The following is a 16,311-nucleotide window of genomic DNA, read 5'->3' on the forward strand; positions in this document are numbered from 1 at the left end:
CTTCCAATGCAGTTCTGCTTGAACTAAAGGCATTCCCCAGTGTGTCCAGCTATTGCTATGGATGGAAAGTTTATGGGATCCTTAATATGAAGATTAATCATGCAGCCGGTTGATACAATCACAGTATATTCGAGGGTTTGATAAATATAGACAAGCTCCTTCTAAATCTTGAAAATCTGTGTTGATAACTGGAAAATTTCTGGTATCTTGCAGATAAAAATATATCTTCGTTAAGCATTGGTCATAGCTGCTCCCCTTATCCTCTAGCTTCGGATAAATAACTGGCCATTGATTAATCAGAAGACCACTGAAATGGGCTATCTAAAAAGTACTGGTTGCTGCTACTGCTGGGGACATGAGGAGCCTTGATCCCAATTGGTATTTGGAAACACAAGTTACTTTCAGAGTTGCACATAGAATTTACTCATTTATCCAAGTTTTAGAAACTGACCTGTCCTTAGGTTATTATATCAGTGGGGTACGACCCTTGGTAACCCTGCTGAATAGATATTAGAAAGTTTTGCAGCCCATTGGCGTACGTTTTTGAGCTGTGAACCAGTGCAAACAATACAGGGGGCTTCAAAGCTTACCTGAGTGTCATGACCTCTACAACCAGCTGTTTAGCAGGGATACAAAGATTCAGATCCCCAATGATCTAAGAAAAGGCCCCAATTAAAGCCTTGGTAACCTATTTATGCTATTGCTGTGTCCTAGCACTTAAATTGTCCCTACAATATTTCCAAGGCAAACTGTGGTTTTTAATAGTATCATTTTGGGGTACATACAACTTTTTGATCTTTTTTTATTCCATTTTTTGGGGGGACAACTGAAAATGGTGAATTACATGTTTTTATCTTTCTCTTTTTTTTTCTACAGTGTACAGGACACAGGAAAAATGTTTTTATATTTTAATAGTTCGGACATCTTCAATGCAGCGAAACCTATTATGTCTATTTCTTAATTGTTTATTTTTACATGTAAAATTGTTAAAGGGGGGTGACTTGACTATTATTTATTCATTTATTTTTTACTATTTTAACCTATTTACTGTAATTTTTAGTCCCCGTAGGGGACTTAAACATGCAATCTTCTGATCACTTGTCCCATTGACCACACTAGAATACTTTTGCAGTCTATGGGATTCTGAGGCGCTGCCTGAAAGAACATGCCTTTTGCATGTCTTTATAGGCAGTTAGCTAAGACTGCCCTGGATATTTCCCAAGGCCCCAGGCTGTCATGGCAACTGATTGGAGACCCAATATTTCACCACGGGGGATCCGATCGGAAGGCAGAGGCACACAAATGCCAATTCGTTATTGACCATGGCACCATGTCATTGCCTGTACCTATCATTGCAGCCGGGTGCCTGTATTACACAGCCATCACCTACTGCATATGGAGCGGGCTCAGTACACTGTAATATTGTGCATGTAAGGGTTAGTACTATTTTTACCTTAGTTAAAAATTCGATCAATACTTTGACCAACCTGGAGCTGCAAACCTTAAAGGGGGCACATGCTGGAGGCTCAATAGTTACATGTGAACCCCACGTTTCTGGTAGGGGAAGAAATTAAAACCTTTTTATACAACTAGAAAAAGGTGGGGAGGCAGCTTTACAACTTCTATACTTAAATGGGTTTTGCCACTTGAGCAAATAGCATTTATTATGCAGAGAGAGTTTCCATGGTTACGACCACCCTGCAGTCCAGCAGCAATGGCCGTGCTTGTACACTATAGAAAAAGTACCAGCCTACGTGAGCTCCCACGGTCCCTGCCACCAGAGAGGTTGGCATTTTTTCTCATAGTGGCCAAGCACGAGCACCGCTGATGGATTGCAGGGTGGTTGTAACTATGGAAACGAGCATTGTATAATGTGATGGAAAAATAAATACAGCCAGCAAAGCAGGCAATATGGACAATCACAATACATTAGTAAGTGCCTTGTACTAACTTTCTCTACATGATAAATGGATGCGGACAGCACACATATAACATTCGTGTGCTGTCCACATTTTTTGCAGCCCCATAGAAATTAACGGGTCTCCATAAAATGTGCAAACCGAAAATATGTTTGTGTCCATGAGGCCTAAGTGTGTATACATATGTACATAGCTCTCAGTCACTGATAGATGACCGGGGGGCAGTCTCAAAGGGGTTGTCTCACTTCAGCACTTCAGCAAGTGGCATTTATCATGTAGAGAGAGTTAATACAAGGGACTAACTAATGTGTTGTGATTGTCCATATTGCCTTCCTTTGCTGGATTCATTTTTCTATCACACTATACACTACTAGTTTCCATAGTTACAACCACCCTGCAATCCAGCAGTGGTAATCCTGCTTGCACACTATAAGAAAAAATGCCAGCCTCTCCGGTGGCCGGGACCGTGGGAGCTCACGTAGGCTGGTGCAAGCACGGCCACTGCTGTAGGACTGCAGGGTGGTCGTAACCATGGAAACTTTTTCAGCATAATAAATGCTCTTTGCTGAAGTGGCAAAACCCCTTTAAGTCAACAGGAGAGCAGCTTCATATCAAGATCTACTGTCTATGGTCTCCACTGTAAGGACTTTTGATTAATCGGGATCTACTCTTTGGTTACCATTGATGTAATTTCTTCCAAATCTAGACATGTCCTAATGGCAGCACATGTATTTTCTTTACTTATGTGGTTCATAATTTATCAATTATCAAGAAAAAGGTGTTTACATTTGGGCTTCAACATGACTGATAAGCAGTAGATGAGCAGTACCATTTAGTAGCGATCCATATTTCTGTTCTTTGTCCAAGACAATATATAAAAAACTATAATCGTGTACAACTTTTATTGTAGTATATTGCTGAAATCTACAGAATTTGCTGTGATATCTAGTTAACCCATGTACAAAGCAGAAATGAGATTTATATATACCATATCAGTAATACATTTAGAAAATATGAATTCTTCTCCTCCAAGGACATAAATAATTTAAGAGTTTAAGTATCAATCAATAGGAGTTTGTGACTAATATATGGGATGATCTGAAACCTCATATCAGGACATGAATAAAAATTCAGTTTAAATGAGGAGGCCGGCAGTCCTTAATGTTTATTTATTGCTTAGTCCTCACTATAATTGCCGGAATGAGATTAGTAGACGGTCCCATCTTAATCATCACAGTCGCGGGTTTACAGACTGTCTCTACCGCTTGCAACCTGGCAAGGAAATAATAATACAATTGCATCATAAATGTGGAAAGGAAACAACTGAACCACAAAGTCATCTGCTCTTCGCTGTCTAAATTATTATGTTATAAAATTATATAAAGCCTTCATTTCATTGACTTATAAAGGCCAATTATAACAAAAAACAGCATATTCATCCAGGAGCCTAGGAAATTGATAACATGATAACCTTACTAATCAGGGAGGCTTTAGTCCGAGAGTTTTCCCGATGCTGTATCATTTGTAAAAGTAATAATTAGTGATGAGTGAAGTATCAAAACATTCGATTTGGCTGCTTCACCGAATTTTACCCCCCAAAAAATTAGCTTTGTGATGAATTACTTTGTCACAAAGCGCAATTCCTAAGTAGTAGTAGGTGTAATGACAGGGAGCAGAGATAGTGCCACTTCCCATCATCACACCCCACAGATGCTGAGTTACTCGCTCATCGTGGCATCTGGCATTAATATTACAGTGTAACATAAAAAAAAGAATAATGAAATCAAACTTACCTTATCCATTTGATCACAAAGAGCCGGCCGCCGCCATCTTGATAGAAGATCTAGCAGAAACCTCACGCTGCCTGTGATGATGTCATCACATCGGCAGGCGTGGTGACGTCATACGTCACAGTGCACAGAATTTCGTGCAAGAGTGTCAATCAAGATGGCGGGCCACTCTTCACTCTCAAACGGATGAAGTATGATTTTTACATTTTCTACCTCCATTCAGGGAACATTGATTCGCTACCATGAAGCACAAAGAAATTCTCCCTGAAATTCTGATCCAAAGTCAAAATCGAAGTCTTCGATTCGCTCGACACTAGTAATGATTTCTATTTTTTTGGATGAGCCCAAAACAGCTAATGGAAACAGCTGATCAGGTAGTCTTAATAATGCCTTAGACCTGTGAGACAAGAGAGTAACATAAGGGATGCAGGCAGATTTGATTTTATTTCCCGAAAACCTTAATCCATTTCAAAGTATTGCGTACTACTGCATGGCGCGTTGGAAACAACATGTAGATGAGCTACTCAGTGCCGTAATTCCACCTCCAAAGAACCATATGTGGTCCTGCTGGACACCCTCTGTAGTCTCTTATTTCACAGATTGTTGCATGTTTCATTAGATGCTATGGTGCAAAAAAATTGTTTTCCCGATTGCCCCTAGAGGCATTGTCCATTAAACAATATTATATGGAGGCACCATGCAACGGCTGCAGGAACTCTCCTCCATGCAGTCTCTATGTATATGCTCCTGCTTTTTGCATGAGGTCATTTTCATAATTATAGGGTCTGAAAGAATTAGGCCATGTAACTGCAGATCTTTTACCACTTCATAGGAAGAGAACATTACTATAAAATAAAAAGTGGTCAGGAGGAATTTTCCTTATACAGAAACCCATGCACTGAAAGATCAGGTTACAGCTGCTGCCCGTAGAAGTCTATGGCAAGTGGATGCGAAGAAAAAAAAAAGGAGCCCACAGTCACACTTGTACTAAGTCTGAATCAGCAGCCAAACTGCTTAGTACTGCTGTATTATGTCCTACATATTGCTGCTTCTGACTTGAGAGATATAGAGGACCAGTATTTCTTCTTTTCTCTGTGCTGTGTATGGGAGACATCTAAGCAACTAGTCTCCAAGCTGGAGCTCAGGGAGAATTGAAAACTAGGAAAAAAGTCAGCAGAAGGGAGAAACTGCTGAAAATACTGCACATAATGGTCAGAAATACTAGTTGCTCCTCAGTGTACACATGACAGCTTATTCTAAAAGCAGTCTAGCCTGTGGTTGCACAACATCAATTCTTCCAGATTGTTCATGAGACCCCTCTGTCACAGGATTGACATGCCCTTCTTCCAGCAATGTCCAGTCTATCTAAGATATACAGATTGTTCTTCTCCTCTATAGACTGGACACCAAGACTGAAGAAGGGCACTGACACACCTGACACATTGCCTATCCTTGTCTATAAATATGGCAGTGTGAATAAAATACTGTACCATTAGCAGGCACAACTGAATCCTTAGAGTGCTGTCTTTGATTTGTAGCTTATAGAATTCGGAAAAGTCATTCAAAAGTGTAGTTACACTTTAATTGACTTCCCTTTATAATGAACTACAATTAGTACATATGGTATACTGCATTATGTAATATGCATTTATTATATGTTTGGAAGAGTTCTGACTTCAGTGTTGTGCAGTATACAGGGTGCAGATATTCATAATTATAAGGTTATATAATAAAATTCTGTACATTCAGTCCCCAATGCCTGAGTAGTATAATGACAATTCTCAAGAATCTGCACTCATGATGGATGAGGCGGAATAGGCAATAGAAAACATTAGTAGTTGCAACACACCAATGGCGGGATGAGGCTTGACATTTTGTCATTTCATATCCAGAATGTTACATTTTGGTTCTTCACTGTGACAAGTCTATATGTAATTATATGCATTTGGAATCAGGTTGAAGTCATCTTAGCTCCAGTGAACTTATAAATTTCATAATAGAATTTTCTGTGGCAAATCGTCGGCGGGCATGAGATTTAATAAGTTCAATAGTTTTGACAAGATGAACTTTATGTCAGGTAAACAAGAAATAGGAAATAACAGAAATATATTTTGCTTCTATGTTCGAACCATACAAAGAAGAGTAACCGAAAGTGAGAATACTTTTGCACTTTACGGCTGCAGTGTCAATGACCTCTGGGGATCTGGGCTCCTGATTCATTACCAGAAATGGGATTGTAGCCATTAAAATGGTGAAGGGAGAAACTTCGTCAAGTGAAGTGTTAAAGGGAGTCTGTCAGCAGTTTTGAACATGCTAAAAATGATGACAGCAATAGGTAGGGGCCGGTAGGGGCAGTACAAAAATACCTTTGGTAGTACATTTATTATTAGGAGTTGTGTGAATATGAACTTTTATTCTGCCTGGTGCTTCTCTTGCAAGTGCCCAGGTAATGGGGCTTCACTGTGATGTACTCTTCATTTTGAGCTGCCCCTCTGCTTTGAGTGACAACTGTAGTATCCAATCAGGAGACCACTACAGTCATAACTGAGAGCAGAGTGCTGTGAGGGGGCTCAATGCAGAGAGCAGGACACATATCACAGTGAAGCTCTGCCATTGGTACTTGCAAGAGCTGAACCTGGTAGAGAAAAACTTCATATTCTCACTGCTCTTGGCAAAAAAAGGTCCACAAGAAGTATGTTTGTACTGCACTCCCCAACTCGTTCCTAGACTGTCTTTATGGAATGTTTCACTTACCCACATTTTAGTAAATAATAATGGGCAGGAGAATGGATCATAAAAATGCCTTCTGAAGATGTTACACTACAATGCCTGGAGCAAGTGATACAATGCATTATCAAGTAGTTGGGAAATCATCATAATAACATGACCGATAGCATCGAATTCTGATAAAGTGCAACCACAGTATCAGGAGTCATTATGGGGCGTAAGTCTACAGCTAGGACTAACCTGTGACACTGTGTCACCTGCATAAAATTGATCACGATACAAGTCCTACTCCATGGGAAAACACCTGCAAATGACCCCAACACCGTGTCTAATTTATGGACTTAGGTATATATTATTATTATTATTCAATACAGCTATAACAAATTTGTTAAATTCTGCCAATAACCCGCCGGTGGTTGTTAACTTTCATTCCAATATCAATGGGAGACAGTGGTGAGGATCACAGAACGGTGGCTTATAGCTGTGGCCACACCAAACAGGGCCATGTCCCTTCTCAGGGTGGCCTTGGTTTTAAAGTGTCGCTCTGCAATCCTCAGCGCTGCCTCCTATTGAAATAATTGAGAGGCAGAAAGAACGCGGCTACCGGAGGGTTTTAGGCAAAATTCCGGTGCAGCTGTCCATGCCAAAATTTTGCTGTAAAATAAATCGTGTGAACATCCCCTAAAAGAGAGGAACTGCGTTAAGGTGGCACATTGATTATCACCAAGGACAAGATTTGCATGTTATCGCTACGCAAAATATTGAGAATAAAAGAGCTTACACTGCATGTAGACAAATACAGCAGGCAATGACTTCAGCACCATGGATAGAGACATCGCTGTGAAACTCAACTTGCTTCTCACATGGATGATGGATTCCTCCTGTTTGGGTGGGATCTGCTAAAAACCTAATGTGTATTGAGGGCCTTCTCCTTTGTAGATCATGGAGGAGAGAGACCTGATCATGTTGGATTTCAGTATACTTGATTATTTTCTCTTGTGGTCTACGAGTCAAGCATAGAGATTGGCTCTCCATGCTTGACGGGGGATATCTGTTGGATGAATGACAGCTACCATATTTGTATGGCTGGTTATAGGAAAAACTAGCACAATGTAGCTAATAATTACATAGGCAAACACAGAAAATACTCTTACATACTCTTAAATACTTCGCTTAAATAAAAAAAATCACTGAAAGTAAGCCAATAATGATAAACCCACATGGCGTTGCAGGTTGTCATTTATCTGGAAGTAATACAAATGCTGGTCTCCTAGTAAAAATTTAGTTTGTCATACAATTGAACCTAGTTTAGACCAAAAAAACATCTCTTGTTACAATGAAGTTCCACTTGCGCCATTGTACCCTGTGCCCAGATTCTTGTGAGTTGGAATACAGTATATGCCGTTGTGTTCAATGGAGGTTCATGCTGCCATGTGTCCTGGCCTCTGTTACTTGTGGTGTGAATTGTGCTGATGTGCTTGTATCTCTCCTTAGTTCTGTATTGTGAGGGTTAATCATTCCCTGACTGTGTGTCTGCACACTATAGGAAAAGGTGCTGGCCTCTCTGGTGGATGGGACTGCAAAGGTGCACATACAGTAGGTTGGTGCATTTTCCCACAGTGTGCAAGCATGGCCACCGTTGGTGGATTGCATGGTGGTCATAATCCATGGATTCCAACAGCGCATAATATGATGGAAAAATGAATCAAGCCAGCAAAGGAGGCAATATGGACAATCACAATATATTAGTAAGTGCCTTGTATTAACTTTGTCTACATAACATGATAAATGCCATTTGCTGAAGTGACACAACCCCTTTAATTAGGGTACTTTCACACTTGCGCCAGAGGATTCCGTCCGAATCCGTCAAAACGTATGTAAACTGATGGCATTTGTCAGACGGATCAGGATCCAGGGAGCAATTATTAGGAAAAATAAAATGTCCGCTGTCCTATTAATACACATAAAACCTGTCCTAATAGAAGGACAAGTTACTTCAGAACATTGAGCTAAAGAGCTGCCTCATCCTCTTCTCTGCTGTTCTGCTTGTCAGGCATTATGATCTTGAATACAACTGATACAATCTTTAGCTAAATCTCTGTAGGAATGGAGTCCATGAGGAGAAATTAAATACAGAGGGGACAAACAGGACAGACTGTGGTAATGGAGACTGCATACAAGTGCTGCTGATCATTACCCACTTCCCCACCTCCTCTCTGTACTTCATGTCTCCTCATAAACTCCATTCCTACAGAGATTCTGCTGAAGATCTTATCATCTGTATTCAGGATTATAATATCTGACAAGTAGGAGAGGAGGATGAGGCAGCTCTTTAGCTCAGTGTTCTGTAGTAACTTGTCCTCCAATGTGATTAGGACAGGTTTGTGTGTACTAATAGGACAGCAGACATTTTATTTCTGCTAATGATTGCTCCCTAGACAGAGCAAGCAATTATAACTAATGAAAGGTATCAGGGAATATATTTATAATAAAGTAAAATGTAAGTATTTTTATAAATTTTATTTTCTTAATTCCTAGAGAACTCCTTTAGGATCATATTTGAATCATTACTTATAAAAAATATAATTCTCCAAAGATAACTTGTAGGTCTTTGTGGAATTTGAAGATGTGCTGCAGACAAACACTGACGTACAGTATAAGCACATCTGTATGTACAGTGCATGAAGAATATAATAGAAAAACGTATGGTGCTGACAGCTTGTTCAGGACAACCACACCAAATTAGAAAAACGTCTTTCAGAGTATTCTAAGAACCTCTTCTTCTTGTAAAGGGAATAATTACCATTATGAAATTATATTGGGAAATTTAATATTCATGCAATTCCATTCTAAAACTTGATGTTTTAGTTTTTCATTACTAAAGATACTGGAATGACAATTTCCACGAGATTTGCCTTTTTTCTATTAGAATATATTCTATTATATGGCTATAAACAGCAGACCTGTTTTGCACTTTTCTCCAGAAAAAAGCAATTTATTTTTAAGTGTGTCTGAACTTTTGCAAAATGTGGATTACATTTGACACCTAAGTCATTATTTTGTACTCTCTTTACGTAAACCTGTTCATGTTCTGAACTCTATATCACCGTTTTCTCGGCACAAACAAAGTAAGGATCCAACAAAATGAGAAAGGAAAACAAGTGACAGCAGCAGAACTTTTGTTTGGTTGAACTTTTGCATTTTTGTTAGCAAAGTTCTCATCTATGCTGGATTTCTGAATAGAAAATCAGACTAGTTAAAAGCAGTAATACATCATCCACTCCCGGATCATAGTAAATTTTGCAGATTTATTCTACAGTACATATAAACCATATAAACCATAAAATGGTATTCAGATGTGGAAACACACTTTAACCCTTCCGGGATGCAGCTCATTCGAGTCTTCCACCATATGTTGGCGCTCTGTACCTGCTACCATCTCCCTTACCCACTGATGGGTACAGCCACTGAAACACTCATCTGCAACAATGCTCTGGTCCTCCAGTATGATGTCCCTCTGCTTCTTTTTTGTTGGTACAGTTGATGGATAGATCCACTATGTCCACTCCATGAAGGCTGTGACCTGCTTCTTAACTGCCTCCACCACTCACCCTGTAATACATGTCTGTCTGCTTTGTCTCTGTCTCTGAAATGGCCTGCACCCACCTAAATAATCTCCAGCATGGCTACCACAGGGTGTTTAAGACATCTTCCCCTGTGGTTGTCTAGTTTCCTGCAAAGCTGTGCTACCAGTCTTGTTCACTCTCCTGCGTACCAACTTCTGCCTGTCTCCAGATTTGACCTGTCGCTGCCTGACCTGACCTCTGCATGATGTCCGTACTGACCCAGAGTTGCCTGTCCAAACCCTCGGATTGAGTTTGAACTGCATAAATTCTGCCTGCTTTGATCTTGGATTGTCCTTGGCTTTGGTTTTACCTGACCTACGTTGTTTTTATTAACCCCAATCGGTCAGTAGTCTACTGAACAGAGACTTCTCCAAGAAGTAGTGGTCTGGTGGTTCCCCTGCAGCGGAGACCAGTTTCCTGCTTAATCTCATATCCACCACATACTTGGGGGCTTTTGCCAGGCCCCTTGCTACTATGGCAAATTCAAACAATCGCACCAATGGGTTTACAGGAGTACTTTGTTTGTAAAGCAACTTACTGTAGGCGCCATGGTTGTTATTCACTGGAGCATCTAAGGGATTAAATGGCTGGGATGATAGCATTGATCCTTCCAGGTTAACTGTATGTTATTTCTGACTCCCACTACAAATGGGCAGGCTCACCTCAAGAGCCAGTGCCTGCCTTGTGCTGTGTATCTATGAAGCACTGTGGAAACTATTACCTAAGAACTTTAAATGTGCATGCAGAAGGGGTTAAACCGTGACATTAAATAACTCAGGTCTCCAGTGTGTTAAAGGGAATGACACATTCACTGTTGAAAACTGGAAGGTACAGCAGTAAAAGCTCTGATTTCAATCGATTTTAGCTGAATTGAAAGTGCCTTAATTGGCCTCAGAATTTGCATATTACACTCTGAGGTTTTTCTAGGACTCATATTTTTCCCTCTTGCTTTTCTCATTTTTTTTTTCGAATTTGGAAGCAACTCCATTTTTTTTTACAAATTTCAGGTCAAATCCAATTAGTTTAGAATTGATCAGCTCATCTATAGTAATTATGTATCCAAGTACATAATTAATTAATGCATTAATAATACTCAAACCAAAGTCCTGCCATGTACCATTTAATGGAGGCAGACACTGCAGTATATCGTTTACTTACTTTGGGTCCAATTATTCTGTACTGAGTACAATGTGCGCCATTGTCACAGTAATGCAGGAGACTTAGTGCTTGTCTCACAGTACCCTTGATGCAAAGTTTAATGAGGAAAATGTGTTAGATCTTTTTAGAATTTTCCAAGGAGAGATATGATGCTCAGTATTTTAATGGCACCATCTGTCAGTGTAAAAATCGCTAAGCTGTATTATTGATTTTGTCACTTCAGGGAAAGGGATGATATTTAGAAATAGCTCTAACTTTTTTCTTGTTTATCTCATTTGTTTACCTTGTATTTGAACATTGATCTGACGTAAGAGACTATTCTTAAAAACTGATCAGAGTATCTATTTAACAGCTTCATTCATCAGAACCTAAATTTTCATTGTTATACCATTACATTATTGTCATAGCCTAGGTGTAATGAGGTAGTGCTGCCTCAAATATTAAAGGATTATTCCTGTGTACAATATTGATGGTCTATCCTTGGGTTAGGTCACCAATATTTGATCGGTGGGGGTCCAACTCCCAGCACTCCAGCCAATCAGTTGTTTGAAGAGGCAGTGGCGCTCTGGGTGACCTCCACAGCGCTGTACACCATATAGTGGCTGTGCTCGATATTGCAGGAAACGAAAATTCACTTGAATAGAACTAAGCAGCATGCCATGGACCCATTGAATATGACATCACTAGCCTAAAAAGAGGCTACAGCATTCACGAGAGTGTTGTGGACTCTTAAAACAGGTGATCAACAGGAGTCAGACGCCCACCAATCCTGAGGATAGGCCATCAATATTGAACTTCCGGAAAACCCTTATTAGTCCTGTAATGAAGGGTTTCTATACATGCAATACAATGGATGAAGGGAAAAAGCAATAGATGTGCCCCGATGCTTCTGAGAGTTGTAGAGATTCTTAGATGGCTAGGTCATTTCAATAGGGCTAGCAAAATAAAAATATATGATGTTTGGACTACAACAATAAAAACTGTGAACAAATCCTTAGTCATTCATTGGATATTCTGGTTATTTGATATCCGTAGGATAAGGGACGACTTTTACATCATTGGGGGTCCAATTGCTGGGACTACCAACATTTATGAGAACTGAAGCCCTGCAGATTAGAGGGGGTCTGACAGCTAGGACCCTCACTGATCATGAGAATGGGTACCCCCCAAAATGAATGAAGCAGCAGGTCACGCATGGGCATTGCCAGTCAATTCACCTTTATGGGAGTGCTTGGCTTATGGGTCCCCATTCCCATGATTGACAAGGGTCCCATCAGACCCCCCTCCCAACTAATAGTAACTGTCTATCCTATGAATAAGGGATGACTTGATGAAACTGGAATAGCCCTTTAATAATGATCAAGCAAGTCGTCAAGGCCCAGGCAAGGTAATTTAATGGTTAAGAATGGATAACAATGTTAGCCCAGAGCAGCACTTGCATCCAGACAGTGCCCATTGTACCTGGTTGTCACATGTAAGCAGAGGTGGCAGTATATGATAATTGCCATAACAATCCAAATCAATAGTCCGGTCATACTGTCATTTGGTCCCGGAAGCAAGTACCTGTATAGGATGGGCCGTATTTTCCTCTGCTGTTTATGGATTTTTCAGGAGTCCATTTGTTATAATTGCCATTGCTACTGGATTTTTATTCTGCAAGGTTCATCATTTATTTGTTACCACTAGTCAATTCATCTTTGTATTTTTGGAGACATGACACGTACTTCTATCATAAATGTTACACTGATATCTGTGGGAATTTAATGACACTAGGAAAAAATCAATCTCTCTTACACATCGTATTGTGCTGTAACCAGCTTTCCTTTCCCTTCAAACAACCACAGTCCAGAAATGAAATTGTGATAATGTGACAGATGATTTCTGTCAGTGGTTTTTAGATGCAACATTCACATAAACTATGGGGATCTATACCACAAAGATCTCCTTAATAGTGTTGGGCGCGAATATTCGAATCTCAAATTTTAATCGCGAATATTGCCACTAAGAGAATTTGCGAAAGATTTAGAATATAGTGCTCTATATAGTCGTATTGGCAATATTCTAGATTTTTTTTTTCACCAGTACCCTATGATCCCTCCTGCTTCTTGCTTGTGGGCCAATGAGAAGGCTGCAATGTCTTTGTCTGAGCTTAGCAACATCCCTAGCAACCAATAGGAAAGTTACCTACTAGTGTTGAGAGAACCAGAACTACAAAGTTTGGGTCTGTACCGAACTTTGCGAGTTCAGTGCTCGGGCATTTAATAAAGCTTGCTGTAGGGCAGCCAATCAACAAGCTTTTAAGCTGTAGGCACTTAGAAGCCATCACAGCCATGCCTACTAAGGACATGGCTGTGATTCCCCGGTGCATCATGTGACCCAGGCTCTATACCGCCGATCAGCTCTGAGGAGTGCAGGGACAGGAGGCAGCTGAACTGAGGGAGAGAGTTAGAAATCAGGCTATTTGTTTTGTGGGTGACCTACAGTATAAAGATTTTTTGTGGGTGCAATACACCAGCTTTGCACCCCTGACACAGAAATATAATACTTAATCAGTCTGTTAATTCTGTGGGTGACCTATAGCGATTTTTTGTGTGGATGCAATGCATCATCTTTGTAACCCTGACACAAAAATATAATCGTTAATCTGTCTGTTAGTTCGGTGGGTGACATATACCCATTTTTTGTGTGAGATACACCTGCACTGCATACCTGACAGGGAAATAAATATAGTTAATCCAGTCTGTTAGTTCAGTGGGTGAAATATACCCAATTTTGTTCTGAGGTTCACTTGCATTGCATACATGACAGTGAAATTGATATAGTAAATTTGTTAGTTCGGTGGGTGAAATATACCTAATTTTTGTGTGAGGTACACCTGCATTGCATTGTGACAGTGAAATTGATATAGTTAATACGTCTATTAGATTGGTGGGAGACCTAAAAGAATGAGGAGAGCATTAAATAAGGGACGTGGCCCTAGTCGTGGTGCTGCTGGTGTTGGTGGAGCTCCTGAAGGGAGAGGACGTGGTTGATCTGTGCCAGCTACACACCCAAATTAAACACCTTCCTCAGGTGCACGTAGACGACAGAACGTTCAGCATTATTTTGTAGGCCCGGACATCGGTGTACCAATGGTGAGGCCAGAACAAGTAGAGGCGGTAGTAGATTGAGTGGCTGACAGTGCTTCCAGGTCCTTCACATTGTCTCCCACCCGGTCCCTTGCTGAAAGCGAAGAGTTGGCATCTGCAGCTTATGGGCATCTGTCTTTCACCTCATCCCCTTGCAAATCAGTCAAGCAGTCTGAGCCCCAAGTCATGCAGCAGTCTCTTATGCTTTTTGATGACTCTGCTGGCAGGGTTTCCGTGGGCCGTCTTGGATGATGACGAAACACAGGTGCCAACTGCTATGGCTTTTTGCAGTGTGCAGACCGAAAAGGAGGGCAGGGGTGAAGAGTGGGTGGAAGATGATGTGGATGATGATGAGGTCCTAGACCCCACATGGAATCAAGGTCATGCGAGTGACGTGTGCAGTTCAGAGGAAGAGGTGGTGGTCACACAGCACCAGCCGCACAGCAAAAGAGGGAGCAGGGAGCAAAAGAAGAGTGGCGGTCCCCTAGCCAGTATGCCTTCTACTGCCCAATGCACCCAGGGACTGAGCACACCAAAGCCATCTCCAAGGAGTTTCCTGGTGTGGCAGTTCTTCAGACAATGTGCTGACCACAAGACACGAGTGGTTTGCACGCTGTTAAATCAGAGCCTGATGCGAGGCATGAATGTTATAAACCTGAGCACCACCTGCATGACCAGGCATCTAAATGCAAAGCACGAGAAGCACCTCAAAAACCATGAAAGATCTCAGGCTCCTCCTGCTCCCTCTTCTGCTGCAGTCTCTGCCTCTTCCTCCCCCTCTGGAGTGACAGTTGCACCTCCCACCCGGCAAACAGAGGATGTGGTAGCAACGCCACGACCACCGTCACCATCACCAAGCATCTCCACACTGTTCCATGTAAGAGTTCAGCTGTCCATCTCCCAAACACTGGAGAGAAAGAGGAAGTACCCCCCTACCCACCCGCGATCCCTGGCACTGAATGCCAGCATTTCAAGATTGCTGGCCTTTGAAATGCTGTCATTCTGTCTGGTGGAGACAGAGGGCCAGATTTATCACGACTCTGACAGCTCACTCCACTTTCACATATGGCTAAAGTCAGTTTTAGCCAAGTCAGATTTATGATCGGCCCTTTAAGACTGTAATAAATGTGGTTTGACGGTAGCAGTTTATCCGTCAGTAAGCAGCTTTACAAAAGTCGCACATCTTTACGAAAAAGTCGCATGTCTTTACGAAAAAGTCGCATGTTCTATTAAAAAGTCTCATAAGATAAGCATGGTCCTCACTGGAGTGAAATTGCGCAATTTTTTGCGACTTTTTTGCGACTTTTTAAATAGTCTCAATAGTAAATCTGTCTAGAGATTAATTTACATAAGAAAACACGCCCACTTTCATAAAACTGGCGAGCATAGTGCAGAGCAGAAAAAAGTCGCAAATTTGCGACTTTTTCACTCCATTATTCTGACTTGAGCTAATGATAAATCTGGCCCAGAGACTTTAAAAAAACCTTATTGCGGTGGCTGTCCCACAGTACGTGGTTCCCAGCCACCACTACTGCACAACGCTATCTGTTGCAACAATACGTGGACCAGTAAGCACGGGCAGGGACGTTATATCTCCCTAACTGCACACAGGGTAAATGCAGTGGTGAAAAAAAACAAGAAAAAAAAACCAACAAAAACAGTGTTGGCTGCCTCCTCCTCCTCCACTGCCGCTTCCACCTACACCGCCACGTCCACTGCCTCCTCAACTTCCTACTCCACTTTGACCTCCGCCTCCTAGTTCAAGATATTTTTTTTTAAAATTCTATTCTATGTTATTTTAAGTCATATCCCTATCCACATTTGTTTGCAGGGCAATTGTCCTGCTCTTACCCCCATTTAGCTTCCTTTTGCAGCCCTCTAGCCCTTACTATGTCTATTTTACAGGCATTTTAGTGCCCCAAAGTTCGGGTCCCATTGACTTCAATGGGGTTCGGGGTGAAGT

The 16,311-nt window shown here is 41.1% G+C and overlaps 1 protein-coding gene across 1 annotated transcript in view; it reads left to right on the forward strand.

Moving 5' to 3' along the window:
* DPP6 (dipeptidyl peptidase like 6) overlaps positions 1–16,311 on the forward strand; it is a 1,705,234-nt gene that overhangs the window by 711,882 nt on the left and 977,041 nt on the right. The gene's annotated exons all lie outside the window — the stretch shown is intronic.

The sequence above is a fragment of the Bufo gargarizans genome, chromosome 5 (assembly GCF_014858855.1).
Source record: "Bufo gargarizans isolate SCDJY-AF-19 chromosome 5, ASM1485885v1, whole genome shotgun sequence".
NCBI classification, from domain to species: Eukaryota; Metazoa; Chordata; class Amphibia; order Anura; family Bufonidae; genus Bufo; species Bufo gargarizans.